This window comes from Chrysochloris asiatica, unplaced genomic scaffold, assembly GCF_000296735.1.
Source record: "Chrysochloris asiatica unplaced genomic scaffold, ChrAsi1.0 scaffold00014, whole genome shotgun sequence".
In the NCBI taxonomy this organism is placed as follows: Eukaryota; Metazoa; Chordata; class Mammalia; order Afrosoricida; family Chrysochloridae; genus Chrysochloris; species Chrysochloris asiatica.
The window spans coordinates 13332485-13348553 of NW_006408532.1; positions in this window are offsets into that span (position 1 = coordinate 13332485).

Consider the following 16069-nt stretch of genomic DNA (forward strand, 5'->3'; position numbering starts at 1 on the left):
CCGATTCAGTCATCTCTGCCTCTCGCGTTCCCCAGGGTCCCTTTGCAGCGCGCGGGGATCCTGGCGCCGCGCCTACTTTCTCTCTGGGGTGCCTTGGCCCCTTGGGAAGCGCTGAACCCACAAAAGACAGACGGCGCCCCCTGGGGGCCACGCGGGGCCTGTGGAGGGGGTAGTGAGCGTTACTCTTCTACTCAGCCTGCCGCCCACTTACTAGTTGATTTATTCCTGGGGTGGGGAGGAGCTGTGCTGTTCTGGGAGCAGCAGGTGGGCTACAGGGGAGGGCTTTTCGAAAACTGCGGAAAGTGCAGAAAATGGAGTGGGGATCTGGAATTTGGGGGTAGGGACAAAATGGGTGTGGTTGGAAAGAGGTGAGAGGTTCCGGAACGCCAGAGTCTCTGTTAAAAGAGTTTAGGTTTTCGTCCCAGAACAAAGAGGAGCCACGGCGGGTCAGAGGCTGGGGAGGAAGGAATCACATTTCGGTGTTAGGGAGAGGAGCGCCCTCTGGCTTCCGTGATGTGAAGGACACTCACAAATGTCTGCACGAGTCGAAGCCCTTCAGGGGATGGGGAGGAGGAGACAAAGCATTGTCAGGATGAACCAGCACACTGATCTAAGGGACCATGGATGGCCTGACGCCTCTGAGGCCCCTTGTGACCCTGGCACTGACCCTGCCTCATAAATTGGGGCCATCTCAATGGGAGAAAATTTGGTGACGTCGAACAAAATCACAGATGCACGTACCCTTTGACCCAACAATATCTTACAGCTATCTAGCTCATGTGTGGAATGACACACAACGTGATTCATTGCAACATTATTTGTATTTGCTGAAGAATGGAAACAACCTAAGTATCCATCTAAGGGAGCTGGTTAAATAAATCATGGCTCAGCCATACAGTGGACTAGTGTTAAAGAAATGAGGAAGTGCTCAGTGGATTGATAAGGAGGCATTTCCATGATATATTATTGCCAAGCAAAAAACGGAAGTTATAGAAGGCAGTGTATTCACTACCATCTGTGGATTTGTTTTTAAAGGGGATGGAGCATATATACATAATTTTGCTTGTAAATATATATAGACTATCTCCACAGAAATAAACCAGAAACGGATCACATTGGTCACCTCCTGAGAGAGGTGCTCAGTGAGAGGGAGACTTTCACTGGGTACATTTAAGTATCTTTTGACTTTGGGACAATAGTTCCCATGTAAGTGGATGTTAAGAACAGTCCACACTGGTAGAGTTGAGAGATGATTGTGACCAGAATAAGGGTGATGGGAGAGGTGGGAGAGAGAGAAACAGGGTGATCCGATGCATGATGCATGGTGCAGGGATCAGGGAGAGTGAGGACCAAGGGTGATGGTGCTGTCATTTCTAAAAAAAGGAAATCCTACAGCAGGAGCAAAGAGCCTGGTGACACCATAAGTTACGTGTTAGGTTACTAACTGAGAAGTCAGTGGTTTGAACCCAACAAGAGATGAGGCTACCTTTTTCCAGAAAGATTTACAGCCTAGGAAACCCCATGGAGTAGGTCTATGCTATAGGGTGGCTATGAGGTAGAACCTACTCTAGTGGATAAAAGAGAAGGGTGGAGGAAGACATTTGGGAAGGACAGGATGAGCTCAGTTTAGGATATATGCTTTTTTGTTTGTTTATTTGACTTTCCAGAAGGAATTTTCCCTTGTGGGTGGTCTTGGTGGGAGGGCAGTTCCCAGTGCCAGCCCCGCCTACCTGAGTGAGCCTCAGGCTGGATTTTTCCTTCTGTCACCCCCTAGCAAGCAGTTTCATAACTTGAACCCCATCCACCAAATGCTTGCCCAATTCCAGAACTTTTAGTGTTCAGTAAGTGATATGAGGAGCTCTGATGGCGCTGTAGGATAAGCAATGGACTGTGAACCACAAGGTTGTCAGTTCGAGTCCACCAGCCACTCCATGAGAAAAGATGAGGCTTTCTGCTCCTACAAAGATTTACAGCCTCAGAAACCCTATACAAGGCTGTTATGACTCAAAACTGACTTAACAATACTTAGCAACAAATGATGTGAAGGGTCCTCTCAACCTCTAAAACCCTCAGACCCCTTGTTTGCTGACTGGCTGTAAAGGAAACTAGAACATTTTTGTATGTGATTGAAATATTCTATATCATTATTGATGTGGTGATTACATTTATGTATTTGTAAATTCATTGAACTATGCACTTCAACTGGGTGTATTTTTATTGCAAGGAAATTATACTTCAATAAACTTGATTTAAAAGTATATGCATTATGGATGCAGTAACTCAAAAGAGGGAACAAATCCTTATAACAAGACTCATTCCCATCCCCTCCACACACAGAGTAGACAGGGATGGGCAACTTGGACATTGGCTACCCAAAATGGGTGGGGGGCTACAAAAGCAAGAAGTGACTGGCTTATAAGCTTTCAAGAGGGACCCTAGATCCAGAGGGCATGGAGGAAGGCAGAATCTCGACTATCCAATCTGTCTAGGTGGGGCTGATTAAATGAAATACGATGGGTCTCTTGTGATACAATAGTGAATAATTGTTATCAGGACTGATTGTGAGGGTTGGAAATATAAAGATAGACGTTTTATAGCAAGGAGGGGAGTGATTAACTCTCCAGTCTAGAAGCAGAGGTCTCTAAGACCATCAACGGAGAAGAGCTGGAGAACCCTTCCCAGAGAAGCAGCAATGCCTGAGATGGAGGCAGAGACAATGACGTGGAGGGATGAAGCAGCTGGGGGACTTTGGATTCAGAGAGGGAGAGAGACTGTGTGCTGAAGACTGGGGGGGGGGGGGGGGGGGGAGGGAGTATAGGGGGCGGGTTTGTAGTGTATACCCTTTGGTCGACTGAGGATGATGAGGGGATTGGAACCATGACAATGAAACAATATACGATAGAATGAATGTAAAACTAAAGTTCTCTCATGTCAACTGTCATATAATTCATAATAAAACATTTAAAAATAAATAAATAAATAAATAAAATCTCTATTATCTTTAAAAAAAAGTATATGCATTATACATACATGATAGAAAAAGCACAAAAAATGCAGGAAGGGTCTAAATGTTCTACATTGTCAGGGAAGTGATAAAAGTACTCATTTATATTTTGACTTTAATAAATTAAAGATTCATATGCTAACCTCTAGAGTCACCTGCAAAAGCATGTACAAATATTGATTAGAAGGAATGTAGTCTCTTCTCTCTTCTTGTTGTTAAGTGCCATCAAGTCAGTTCTGACTCATAGTGACCTTGAATAGGGTTTCCGAGGAGTGGCTGGTGAGTTTGAACCAAATATAGGCTATTAGAATATCGTTAATCCAAAAGAAGATAAGAATTGGGAAGAAAGGGACATAGAATAGGTAGGACATATAGAAAATAATAGTAAAGTGAAAATTTTAAACTCAAATACATCAATACTTGGATTAAACAAAATATAAAGTGTTCCAATTAAAAGATAAAGGATATTATATAGGAGGGGGAAATGCAGTTGCATGTTGCTTGCAAGTGACAGACTTAAAATACAGAGAGATATTTACCGCAAAGCCACTAACAAAACCAAATCACTTGCAGTTATATTAACATCAGACAATTTAAACTTTAAAAGACGTAAAGAGGAACATTTAAGGATAATTAAAGGGCCGCCAGGAATATGTAATACTTCTAAATATATATATACATAATAACATGGCCTCAACTATTTTGTTGTTGTGGTGGTTAGGTGCCATTGAATCAGTACTGACTCACAGTGACCCTATGCACAACAGAACAAAACACTACCCAGTCATGGGTCAACCTCACAATTGTTGTCATGCTTGAGTCTGTTGACTGCCACTTTGCCAATCCATCTCGTTGGGGGTCTTCCTCTTTTTCTCTGACCCTCCACCTTACCAAACATATCCTTCTCCAGCGACTGGTTCCTCCTGACAATATGTCCAAAGTATGAGAGACGAAGTCTGGCCATCCTGGCCTCCAAGGAGCACTCTGGCTGCACTTCTTCCAAAACGGATCTGTTTGTTCTTTTGGCAGCCCGTGTTACTTTCAATATTCTCCTCCAACACTGTAACTCAAATGCATCAATTCTACTACGGTCTTCCTTATTCACTGTCCAACTTTCACATGCATATGAGGTTATTGAAAATACCATGGCTTGGGTCAGGAGCACCTTAGTCCTCAAGCTGACATCTTTGCTCTTCAACACTTTAAAAAGGTCTTGTGCAGCAGATTTGGCTAATGCAATACGTTGTTTGATTTCTTGACTGCTGCTTCCTTGAGTGTTGATAGTTGATGCAAGCAAAATGAAGTCTTTGACAACTTCAATCTTTTCTTAATTTATATGGATGTTTATTGGTCCAGTGGTAAGGATTTTTGTTTTCTTTACATTGAGATGCAATCCATACCGAAGGCTGTGGTCTTTGATCGTCATCAGTAAGATCTGGTGAGTTTGAACCACCGACCTTGTGATTGAAACCGACCTTGTGGTCCAATGCTTTATTCCACAGCACCACACCAGGACTCCGTGGAACCGACTAGACGGCACTTAACAACAACAACAGCAACATACATACTCTGTTCTCCAGGTTGACATCTTTTGCGATGCATAATGGGTCTGTGTGAGAAACTCTGGTCCTGGGACTGTGTTTGTTGAGGGAGACAGAAGGCGTGGTCATGCCTTCCCCTGATCTGACCTAATTAGAAACCGGCTGCTGATCCCTGGCCCAGTACAAGTCCTTTTCTCCTTCGTGGCTTGTCCTTTCTTCCAGCATGTCGTGGGTGCTTATAACCACAAGGTAGAGGGGTTGCTCACGAAGAAGCTCTATCGCCATCTTGTGGTCATAAGTGAACACTACACTTCCCTTCAGTCAGGGTACAGGAGACTGGAAAATTAATTTAAACACCCTACAGATGGATTGGCCAAGTGGCAACATCGATGGACTCCAGCGTAGCGACGGTAGTGAGGTTGGTCCAGGATCAGGCAGTGTTTCGTTCTGCTGTGCGTAAGGTTGCTATGAGTCGGTACTGACTCGATGGCACCTAACAACAACAACAACAACATATGCTTAGTAGTCCTGGTGTGGCGCTGTGGGTTAATGAGCCAGACTGCAAAGCCCGTTTGAACTGCAAGGTCGGCAGTTCAAGCTCATCGGCTGCTCCTCAGAAACCCTATACAGCATCGCTATGGGTGGAAACCGACTCGATGGCATTTGACAACACCATATGCTCGTGTGGAGTCCTGGAGTGGCGCTGTAGGACAAGCACAGGACCTCAAGGCTGGTTTGAACCTCAAGGTCAGCGGTTGAAACCCACCAACTGCTCCTTGGAAACATTATACAGGGTTGCAATGAGTTTAACTCTATGACTCTTAACAACAACATATGCTCATACTTTCAGGAGGGACCAGTCCCTGGAGAAGGACATCATTCTTGATAAAGTAGGTCAGTAAAAAAGAGGAAGACCCCTAAAGAGATAGGCTGACACAGTGGCAGCAGCAATGAACTCAAACTTAACAACAATTGTGAGATGATAGCAGGACCAGGCAGTGCTTCATTCTATTGTGTGTAGGACCACTATGAGTCGGAATGGACTTGAAGGCACCTAACAACAACAACAACAACAAGGCGCAGAAGGAACCCTAGTAGTGTAGTGGGTTATGAGGTAAGCCACTAACAGAAAGGTCAGCAATTCAAATCTATTGGGGAAAAAGATGAGGCTTTCTGCTCCTGTAAAGATTTACAGCCTCAAAAACCCTAAAAAGGGTTTCTATGAGTCAGAACCCACTCCGCAGCACACAACCACCACTTGCATGGAGTCCTGGCATGGTGCTGTAGGATAAGCACTGGACTGCTATTCCCAGATTAGGCCATTCCACCTGGTGTGGCGCTGTGGGTTAACGTGCTGGATTGCAAAATCAGTTTGAACCTCAAGGTCGGTAGTTCAAGCTCACCAGCCACTCCTCAGAAACCCTATACAAGGTCACTAGGGGTCGGAATCGATTTGATGGCACGTAACAACAATAACAACAACAACCAGAGAAAAAATGAGGCTACTCCCATGAAGAGTGACAGTCTCAGAAACCCTACACAGGGTCAGTATGAGTCAGAACCAACTTGATAGTAGTAGGTTTGGGTTTTGGGTATACACTTCACACCTATTTGGGTCCACAATCAACACTTATGGAAGCAGCAGTCAAAAAACCAAATGGTATATTGTACTGGGCAAATTTTCTTCAAAAGGCCTCTTTAAAATGTTAAAGAGCTAAGGTGTCACTTTGAAAACCAAGATGTGCCTGACCCAAGCTATGGTATCTTCAATGGCCTCATGTGTATACAAAAACTGGACAATTAATAAGGAAGGCCAGAGAGGAACTAATGCATTTTGAGTTGTGGTGTTGACGAGAAATATTGAATAAGTCATGTGTTGCCACAGAATAAACAAATTATTTTCTTCCAGATAAGGTACAACCAGAATGCTCCTTAAAATGGAGGATGGTAATACTTCATTTCATGGAGTTTGAACATATCAAGAGGGACCAGGCCTGCCCTGGAGAACGACATCAGGCTTGATAGTGGATCGTGGATAAAAAGAAAGGCCCTCATCCAGATGGATTGACACAGTGGCAGCAACAACGGGCTCAAACACAACAACAAACAAAAAGATGGAAGACTGGATAAACAAACTGTGGTACATACACCCAACGGAATATTATGCTACCTTGAAGAATAACAAGGAAGCTGCCAACCACCGTATAACATGGATGAACCTTGAGATATTATGCTGAGTGAAATTAGTCAAACACAACAACAATTGTGAGGATGGCACAGGACTGAGCAGTGTTTCGTTCTGCTGTGCATGGGGTCAGTATGGGTAGGAACCAACTCAACAGAACCTAACAGTGACACCTTATGTATCAGGAGCACAGTTCTGTTCTGCAACCTACAAGGTCACCATGAATTGGAGTCAACTATATGGCTGCTTTTTTTTTTTTTTTTTCTCTTTCTAATGTGCTCCAAAAGTCCCTAGGTAATATAAATGGTTCGTGTACTCAACTACTAAAGATTGGAGGTTCAAGTCCACCCAAAGGCACCTTGAAAGAAAGGCCTGGTGATCTACTTCCAAAAACTCAGTCGTTGAAAATGCTTAAGAGCACTCAGTCTCTATAGAGTTGGAATGTACTATTTTCTGTTTCTTTTTAATGTGCTTAGCAGACTGATGTAGTAACCTATGAAGAAATATTCAGATTCTGAATATTCTAAAAAAGAAAACATTTCACAAAGTTCTGTTTGCCCTCAGTTACTAGAGATCAATAGCCCCCTAATTCTGGACTCTTCACAGAAGGTCTCCCAGTCAATATTTGGTATTCGCTGGACAGGAATCATATTTGCCACCATTCCAGGGTGGCAAGAAGTCTCAGGCCACTTCCCTACCCCCGCCCCCAGGGGATTCTGCCGTGACAGTTGGAGGGAGGCCGATTAACCACCAACATGGTTTCAATGCTCTGTCTGGCACGTCTCAGCAGACAGGGACAGCTGTGTGTCATCAACTGGGTCAAATGCCATGGGGCAGGGGTAAGGCTTTGTCTGGATGGACCGTGAGAGCTAGGCCCAGCCTGTCCTGAGTGTTTGGGGGCTAGGTAAGGGGGTAGAGGAGCATTAGGGGTACTGGGCACCCCACCACTCCCAAACATCCCCAGGGAGGAACTGAACCTGCACAGAGAGCTCATTTGTAACTTGCTGGGGTTCTGGAGGTGGAGTGGAGGCAAGTTGGGGGAAAGCAGTTAGGATACTCTGGGCTTTCTTATCCTTGGCAGCTAGCCTTCATTAAACCACTTGTGGTGGAACAGATTGAGTAAATGCTGACTCGTGGTGGTCCTGTGTGTGTCAGAGTAGAACTGTGCCCCAGAGGCTTTTGGTAGCTGATTTGTTGAAAACAGATCTCCAACCTGTCTCCCAAGGTCCCTCTGGATAGACTTGAACCTCCAACCTTTTGGTTGGCAGCTGAGTATGTTAACTGTTCGCACCACCCAGAGGCTCCGATGTAAACACATCAATTTACAATTCAGACAGGGTTAAAATGTACATCTGTTATCCAGATTCCTGGTGTGACGCTGTAGGATAAGCACTGGACTGCAAACTTCAAGGCCAGCAGTCCAAACATTCCAGCTGCTCCTTGGAAGCCCCATACAGGATCACTATGGGTCGGAATCGACTTGACCGCACTTAACAACAACATCCAGATTTCCCTCTCTGGAAAACTGGAACCATCAGAAGATTGCTTGGTGAGCAAATAATTAGAGCAAAAGGGCACAAGAAGTTCAAAAGCAAAGTTCAACAGGAGAATTATGTTGACCTCACTACACAGAGCTCCCATTTGGTGGCAAAATGAGTGAGTCACCTCTGGAGAGAACAGACCAGGCACCGCTAGGGCCTCACCTGCAGTTCCAGGTTGAAACACGTACTTCTGGGTCGGTTACAATTTACTGTGGACTCCTGGTTGCACTTGCAGAGGGGTCTTTCTTTCAAAGTTCTGGGGCTCCTAGCCAAGTCTTCCAAATACAATATAATATTTGGAAAAAATCCAAATGATATTTCATTTCTATGTAAAATGTATTTAATGGTCTTTCTAATCATTGAATCAAATTTCTTAAATCCATCTAGAATAATAAGGTTAATTTTTAGATTCAGAAACTGTATCAGAAGCTTGGGGTAGCTATACGCAAGGGACCCCTTACTCTTAGTGATTTTTATCTCCTAATATCTTCATGGACTCCTGGTGTGGCACTGTAGGATAAGCACTGCACTGCAAGCCACAAGGTCAGCTGTTCAAACACACCAACTGCTTCTTGGAAACCCTATACGAGGTTCCTATGAGTTGGAACTGACGCCAAGGCATTTCAAAACAACAACAACAAATATCCTTATAAGGCACAGTGGTTAAACATTCAACTGTTAACAGAAAGGTCAGGAGTTCAAGCCCATTAGCCCCTCTGCAAAGGGAGAACGATGTGGCCATCTACTCCTGTAAAGAATAGTGGTGGTAGTGGTCCGTGGAGTCGGTTCTGACTCATAGCGACCCAGTATAGGGTTTCCGAGGTTATAAATCTTTGTTGTTGTGAAGTGCAGCTGGTGAGCTTGAACCGCTGACCTTCAGTTCAAATGGCTTTGCAGTCTGGTGCAGAAAACTTCATCGTCCTCCCATGGAGCTGGTAGTTTCAAACTGCTGACCTTGAGTTTAGCAGCCCGACTTGTAACCACTACGCTACCAGAGCTCCTCAGAAACCCTCTGGGGAAGCTCTACTTTGCCCTCTTCTAGAGGGTACACAAGAATGTCCTCAAATCAGCTGCTTCTTTCCATTCCTACTTAACTACCCCACCTCTAATCCAGTCTCTACACCAGGGGCAGGGACTGTCTGGCCTGCAGGCCATATTTGTTGTTGTTAAGTGCCATCGAGTTGGTTCCGACCCATAGCAACCCTGTATAGGGTTTCCCAGGAACGGATGGTGGGTTTGAGCCACCGACCTTACTGTTCAAACTGACCTTGTAGTCCACATTGTTGTTGTTGTTGTTAAGTGCCGTTGAGTAGACACCAACCCATAGTGACCCTGTATAGGGTTTCCGAGGAGCAGCTGGTGAGCTTGAACTGCCAACCTTGCAGTTCAAACAGCTTTACAGTCTGGTGCATTAACCCACAGTGCTACCCTAGGACTCTTGCAGTCCATATAAGTCCTGTGAAATCATTTGGTCTGGCCCTGCCAAGGCAACTGCAGTTCCAGCCATCACATTAGGGGTGAGTTAAATGTTTGACCAAATATAGCAGGCTAACTATTAAGTTGATAATTTTGTATGGCCTGCAAATGATGTTATAAATACCCAAATGACCCTTAGCAGAAAAAGTGGAGCGGGACAGGCAGGCTAAAAAGGAAACAAACCAAAAATTAAATCCTGAGTTACGTCACAACTACCGACAATGGCTTCTTGAAATTTCCCAGGAAGAAGAGTGAAAAAGGAAGCCCATTTCCTGAACACATCTACCTAGAGGCAATCAGAAAGCATAAAAAATACCAAAATACACACCCATCTAAGTATTAAGGCCACAGATAACTCCTGTATATGCAAAAAAAAAAAAACCAGAAACAGATGATCATATCAGCACATGTCCAAAAACAAGATAAAGTGACTGAGATTAATGGGCTGGAATTAGACCTAAACTTCATACTGGAAGATGAGCAGGCTTTGGAAATGTCATAAGGAATTCATAAAAGTTATTATAAAGTGTATCAAAACACTTTACAATGGAGTTGAGAAAAATAAGGAAGAAGTCAGGAAAATGCTACAGGAACAATCAAATAAGATAGATACAGCATTGGAAACAATTCAAAACCTACAGAAAAAGTCCAAATGATTAATAATAGAAAATCAGAAATGGACAATACACTGAAAGGGCAAAGGAGTGGAACTGAAGAGATGGAAGCCAGAACTAGTGAGCTAGAAGATAAATCTCTCAACACTACTAAGATAGAGGAGCAAGCACAAAGAAAAGGATAAAAAAAAATCTGAAGAAGACTTAAGATTCATGTTGGATAACATGAAGAGGAATAACTTAAGAATTATCGGCATTCCAGAACAGGAAGAATCACACAAGTCCACAGAGGAGATAGTTGAAGAACTCGTGGAAGAAAATTTCTCTAACATCCTCAAAAGCATTCAATAAGCTCAATGAACCCCAGGAAGGATAAAAAATCAACACGGCATATAATAATCAAGCTCTCCAAAATCAAAGATAAGGACAGAATCCTGAACACAGCTAGGAAAAAGAGAAGTGTAACATACAAAGTCAAGCAAATCAGATTAAGCTCAGATCTCTCAACAGAAACCATGCTGGCAAGAAGGCAATGGGGAGATATATATAAAACCATGAAAGAAAAAAGCTGCCACCCAAGAATCCTCTACCCAGAAAAGCTGTCAATCAAATACCACTGTGTAATCAAAACATTCCAGAATAAAAAGAAACTAAGGGGTTTTGCCAAAGCCAACCCTACTATGAAAAACATCCTAAAAGAAGTTCTGTGGACTGAGAACGAACAAGAACGTACAACAACCAAAGAATGATGTACATGGCAGCATCACCCTAAACTCAATAGACAAACGGAAGAGTCAAGAACAGAATAAAATTATAAGAACAGGAGAACAAACAAGATGGAGGATTGGGTGGAAGTGCAGTGAGGAGCTCCATCAGCAACAACACAGAATACCAGACCAAGTATGCTCAGGGGATGGTCCCAGAACTCTGAACCACATATAAAGGAGTATTTAGAAGGTTGGTAGGCTTACAGCCAGTGGAATTTATAGCAGAAGCAAGAAATCCATTGTTTTCTAATCCAAGACACTCAGCTGCTTCCTGAGTGGCCATCTTGGACGAGACAAGTCCTGGAAAGATCAGAACAGCCACAGATGCCTGACAGAACTACGGAGATAAAGGTGTGGATACTCTTTTTTTTCGTATCTGTTTATTGGCCTCTTGCTGTCTGCACACCTCCATTCTGGTGACTAGAGGGGGTGCCTGAGTGAGTGGACACCTTACACCTACCCCACGAGGGTTCTATTACGCATGCGCACAGATCTCCTCAAAATTTAAAGAGACGGTTTCCACTTAAAACCAAACGGCAGCGCAAAACAGCCACAGCTGGCCCTGAACTGTTTATCACTAGGAAAAAGGCCTAAACAGGGGTTATGAAACAGGATAGGCAGACTGAAAAGGGAATAAGCCAAAAATTAAATCCTGAGTCCACAGAGGAGATAGTTGAAGAACTCGTGGAAGAAATAACCAATAACCAACAGTGGTATTTTGAAATTTCTCAGGAAGAAGAGTGAAAAGGGAAGCCTATCTCCTGATCACATCTACCTGGAGGCAATCAGAAGGCATGAAAAATACCAAAACACACACCCATCCCAGTATTAAGGCCATAGCTAACCACTGAATATTCCCAAAAAACAGAAACAGACAATCATATCAGCACATGTCCAGAAACGAGATAAAATGACGGAGGCAAATGAGCTGGAGGTAGACCTACACTCCATACTGGAAGGAGGGTAGGGTTTGGAAATGCCTGAGAAGGAATTCAGAAAAATGATTTTATAAAATGTATCAAAACACTTTACAATAGGGTTGAGAAAAATAAAGAAGAAGTTAGGAAAGCACTACAGGAACAATCAAATAAGACAGATACAGCACTGGAAACAATTCAAAACCTACAGAAAGAGGTCCAAACGATTAATAATAGAATATCAGAAATGGACAATACACTGAAAGGGCAAATAAGTAGAACTGAAGAGATGGAAGCCAGAACTAGTGAGCTGGAAGATAATCTCTCAATAGCACTAAGACAGAAGAACAAGCATAAAAAAAGATGAAATATCTAAGGAAGTTCTAAGATTCATAATGCACAACATGAAGAGGAATAACTTAAGAATTATCAGCATTCCAGAACTGAAGAATCACACAAGTCCACAGAGGAAATAGTTGAAGAATTTCTGGAAGAAAATTTCTCTAACAACCTGAACAACGAAAAGATAAGCATCCAAGAAGCTCAATGAACCCCAGGAAGGATAAACCCTAAAAGAAAATCACCAAGACATATAATAATCAAGCTCCCCAAAATCAAAGATTAGGACAGAATCCTGAAGGCAGCTAGGGAAAAGAGAAATATAACATACAAAGGCAAGAAAATCAGACTAAGCTCAGATTTCTCAATAGAAACCATGCAGGCAAGAAGGCAATGGGGAGACATATATAAAACCCTGAAAGAAAAGCACTGCCACCCAAGAATCCTCTACCCAGCAAAGCTGTCAAGCAAATACAATGGTGTTATCAAAACATTCCAGAATAAACAGAAGCTAAGGGATTTTGCCAAAACCAACTCTGCAATGAAAAACATCCTAAAGGGTGTTCTGTGGACAGAGAACCAACAAGAACAGACAACAACCAGAGATTGACGTATGTGGCTCCATCACCCGGAAGTCAATTGACAAATGGAAGAGTCGAGAACAGAATAAAACTATAAAAACAAATTTAGCATATCTGGGAGGTCAGTCTATGATCAAAACAATTGCAATGTGAAAGAAGGTAAACACAGAGAAACAGAGATCTAGGTGGTGGGAAGGCAGGTAGATTATAGGATAAAATACTGTTTTAAATAGAGGGAAAAGTTAATGGAATATAAGGTGGGGCTTTAGGGGAGATGGAGTTTCAGGGGATGTGGAGGGAGGCGATAGTAGAGCACAGGATAAGGACAGACACATCATGTTTCGCGTGTTGTGGAGGGCAATACAAGAAGGGTGAGGAGGTGGAAGAACAAGGTAGATAGGGGAACACACTGGGGCAGGTTTGCATGGGCTAAGTGGGAAAGAGTTAAATAGTGATGCGTGCTTAAACTTGGAACAACAGGGCTCTGTGATACAGAGATCTAGGCATAGTTTGAAGAGGGGAATTAACACTAAGATGCTTGACTGTGTGTTTCCTTTGAGTTTCAGTCTTAGAGGGGAGTTTGTCCTGAAGGAACTTGATTGCTTGCTTTGATGGCTTCCAGGAGAACAGCTTGCTTATTTTTGTAGTAGCCAGTCATGCTGACATTTTTGTTTGGGGTTTTTCCTGATAATCTTTCTTTGAAGATGTATCTTCTGTTGCTCTAGCTGTTCCAGGCTATTCTGCTTGTCCTTGCTAGTGGAAATGTCCCACGTCATAAGGTTCTGGATAGGACTCAGGAGTCCACCTAAGGTCCTATACTCTGCAAAGGCTTTGCATGAGGTCTGATTCACTGGGCAAGTTCTAGAACCCCTTTTAGGTATTCCAATCAGTTATAGGCTGATTACAAATTTTTTGTAATCATGTTTCCCAACATTCCTATCTATCCTACTCAACTGTCTATTTTACAATAGTAGGCAACGGAAACCAATATTCATAAGACAGTCAAGCATTTTAGTATTATTTCCCTCTTCAAACAGATCCCTGTATCACAAAGCCACTGTTGAACATGCATCACTATTTACCTCTGTCCCACTTAGGCCATGCAGTGTTCCCCTATCGATCTTTTTCTTCCTACTCCTCCCCCTTCTTGTATTGCCCACCCCAACATCCAAACTAAACCCCGCACCCAACCCCACTGGTGTGGTTACCTTATATTCCATTAACCCTTCCCTACATTTAAGACAGTAATCTACCTAACCTTCTCACCACCTGGATCTCTGTTCCTCTGTGTTTACCTTCTTTCATATTGTAATTGTTTTGATCATCAACTGACCTCCTGGATCCTCTGTTCTTATAATTTTTTTTTTCCCTCCAAGTTTTTATTGTGGATTGAGTGTAAGTTTACAGGGCAGATCATAAGTTTTACATTCAACAAATCATACAACTTGTTTTATCATTCCCCTTCATGTACCATCAGTTAATAGTATTTCTCTCTATTCACTTTAGCTCTTTTTTTTTTTTTTTTAACCTAGCCTTGATGGCTTGATAATCAGAACTCGACTAGAGGAAGCTTCCCCCCGCCCCCCCAAAAACAAAGAATTTTTTTTTTTTTAATAAAGGAAACAAGGGTAAAGTGCTACAATTTGATGAACCTGACCTATACTCATGGAGGTAGTAACTCTAAATACCAACAGAGAGGGAAGGAGTCTTCACATCAAGTTATCAGTGCTATCCCCTCTGTACACAGGGTAGATAGGGACAGGCAGCTTAGACATTGGCTACCAAAAATGAGGGGGCGATAAAGGCACGAAGTGACTGGCTTACAAGGTTTCAAGAGGAAGTTTAGTTTTAAGAGTGTGGTGAGGGAGAAAGTGTCCCCACTGAATAATTTTCATCTTGTCTAGATGGGTCTGCTGAAAAGAAACGGGGATAAGATTTGTATGATTTAAGTTAAGTTAAGTGCCGTCGAGTCGGTTCCGACCCGTAGCGACCCTGAACAGGGTTTCCGAGGCTGTAAATCTTTACGGGAGCAGATCGCCTCATCTTTCTCCCGCGGAGCAGCTGGTAGTTTCGAACTGCGGACCTTGCGGTTCGCAGCCGGATTCGTAACCACTACGCTACCAGAGCTCCTTATTTAATAGTGAATAATTGTTATCATGACTAATTGCAACTGTCACAATAATAAAGGTAGAAGTTTTATAACAAAAACAGGGGAGTGGTTAATCTTACAGTCCATAAACAGAGGACCCTAGGACCATCAAGAGAGAAGAGCACAAGCAGAATGCGGGACTTTATCCAGAGAAGCACCAGAGACAGAGGCAGAGATGGTGTCATCCAGAGGGGAAGAGGCTGGGGACTCTAGATTTGTGGGAAGAGAGGGTCTAAGAACTGGTGACCAGGAGGCAGATTTGCAGAATGTGCCTTTTGGAGGTGTAAATTATTATACATGCCTGAGTTTTTTTGTTTTTTAAAGCTAAAGTGAATAGAGAGAAATACTGTTAACTCATGGTACATGGACGGGATTATAATCATTGTAATGAAACAAGGTGTATGATTTGTTGAATGTAAAACTGATGATCTGCTCTGTAAACCTTCATTCAGTTCACAATAAGTTTAAAATTTAAAGAGATCTTGGTCTTTTGGGTGAAATATTTAAGAATCAATGGGGAAAAAATCGGAGAAATTAAATATCTTAACAAGAAATGCCCGCATTCTGCCTCGCGCTTTCGGTGGATGGCACTTGGGGTTTTGTGTATTGCGGTGAGGCGAGTGTTTAAATCCCTTGGCGGTCGCCATTTCCAGAACAGACTTCTGTGGGAGGGGAATGCGTTAGAAACCTTGTCCAAGAGGGACTAGCGGGGATTGAGACCACTGTTCCAGCACAGGAAAAAAAAAAAAAAACGTTTCGCGCTATTTGGGACCCGGAAATAAATTTATTTCTGAAATCTTTCCACATGCAAGGAGGCGGGTCAGAAGTCTATCCCGAGCTCGAATTCGAATCCTCACTGGGTAAAATCCATAGAACTGGCTTTGTATTGGCTAAAATCTATGGAGCTGGGCGGGGGCCTGATTTCATCTTGACGCTTCATTGGCTAAAAATTGCC